At 37.5% G+C, this 1,818-nt stretch overlaps 1 protein-coding gene across 1 annotated transcript in view; it reads left to right on the top strand.

Annotated features, from left to right (window-relative positions):
• Positions 1-1,818, top strand: part of USP24 (ubiquitin specific peptidase 24) — a 184,720-nt gene that overhangs the window by 116,053 nt on the left and 66,849 nt on the right. The gene's annotated exons all lie outside the window — the stretch shown is intronic.

Genomic DNA, 1,818 nt, shown 5'->3' with positions numbered 1-1,818 from the left:
GAGATGAGTGAGTGCCTCTTGTGCTACCTCACTTTCTTGAAAGATTTCAATTTTTATTCCATCAATTCTTGGGGCCTTGTTCTTTGCCAGTTCCTTCAATGCATTTTGAACTTCCTCCCTGAGTATCATTGGCTCTTGATCATATGGTACCTCTTGAAATGGTTGAACATTAACCATTTCCTCTTGGTACAATGACTCTGTGTATTCCTTCCATCTTCTCTTGATGCTTTCTGCATCATTCAGTAATTTTCCCAGAGAATCTTTTAATATCGTGGGCTTGTTTTCACTCTTCAGGCAAAGAGGTAAGCTCAGAAAATTAGGCCACTGTTTATTTGCATCCCAGATGAATAATCTTGATAGATTTTCTCAAGGACACTGGAGGATAATGATTGTTTATTATGATGAACTTTTAATTAAATTGAAAACTGCTTTGATGTTGAGTAAAGAAAGTTGTACTGAGGAAGCTCCCCCCCCCCCCCCAATCAGAACAGTTCAGCTGTTCTTTCTTTCTGGATAGCAAGAGCTCTTCCAAGGGATTTTCATTGGCAAACCTTAAACCAGCCATCCTACAGCCCCTTCAGACTTCTTTTGTTCTCCAAACTCAGAGAACAGTTAAGAGGAACACAATTTGAGTTCCTTGAGGATGTGGTGTTAATTGAAGATGACTGAATTGTTTGCGGAAAGGTTGTTAAGTGCCATCAATTCTGTTCCATCTTATAAGGACCCTGCATAGGGTTTCCAAGAAGCAGCCAGTGGATTTGAACTGCTGACCTTGTGGTTCACAGTCCAGTGCTGATCCTATAGCAACACACCAGAGTTGGAAACACTACTTTCAAATGTGTATAGACCTAGATGGAGGATATGTTGAATGACAATATCTTTTTTCACATTTTGATATTTTTTATTTAGTATCAAATGTAAATATTTCTGTTTCAAAGCAATAGTTTGTGGCTTATCTTCATATTTTGGAACTGAAATGACCTTTGATACCATTTACTTATACCATTTGATATGACCAACTGCTACCCTCCTGATACTTACGAAGAAACCAAAGCCCACATAAATGAAATGCTTGTCTATGAACAAAATAGTTCTGAGATGTTTTTCTGCTGTGTTATGATTTTTTTTTTAAACTTTTATTGTGAATTGAGTGAAGGCTTACAGAGCAGATAATCAGTTTTGCATTTATCAAATCATACACTTTACTTCATTATAATGATTGCAAACCCCTCCATGTACCAACAGTTAACTGCACTTAACCTCTATTCACTTTAACTGCTGCATTCCTTCCTGTGTCTCCCACTACCTTCATTTTTCCTCTGTTAATCTCCTTGTATATTGCCTGCCCTGCCACCCATGTAAGCGTGTTAGGTTTACATGCCATGATTTACTTCCCTCTTCCCATAACCATCGTAGATTGCTTCTTTTATCAAGATCACCTTTTCTAAGCTCTTTGCAACATTGGTCTCATACAGTGTTTGTCCTTTAGTCATTCATTAATTTTACTCAGCATAATGTCCACTAGGTTCATCCTTATGGTGAGGTGTTTTGCAGTGTTTCAGAGATTCCTCGTTATTATTCAACATTGCGCTTATGTACCAAAGTTTGTTAACTATCCTTCTGCTAATGGGTTTTAAGCGGTCTCTTATCTTTTTGATCCTGTTTTCTTATCCTTTCTGCTCTATGTCTCTTGACTGCTCCAGTGATTCCATTTATATTCTGTATAATTACCGATAGGTATGAACTGATTGTTGTCATTTTGCTCTATGTTTTATTTTTTGTGGTGCTGCTGCTTTCTGTGTTCCACATCATTTTCTG

The sequence above is a fragment of the Chrysochloris asiatica genome, unplaced genomic scaffold (genome assembly GCF_000296735.1).
Source record: "Chrysochloris asiatica unplaced genomic scaffold, ChrAsi1.0 scaffold00026, whole genome shotgun sequence".
NCBI lineage: Eukaryota > Metazoa > Chordata > Mammalia > Afrosoricida > Chrysochloridae > Chrysochloris > Chrysochloris asiatica.
This window is presented reverse-complemented; position numbering and strand designations above follow the sequence as displayed.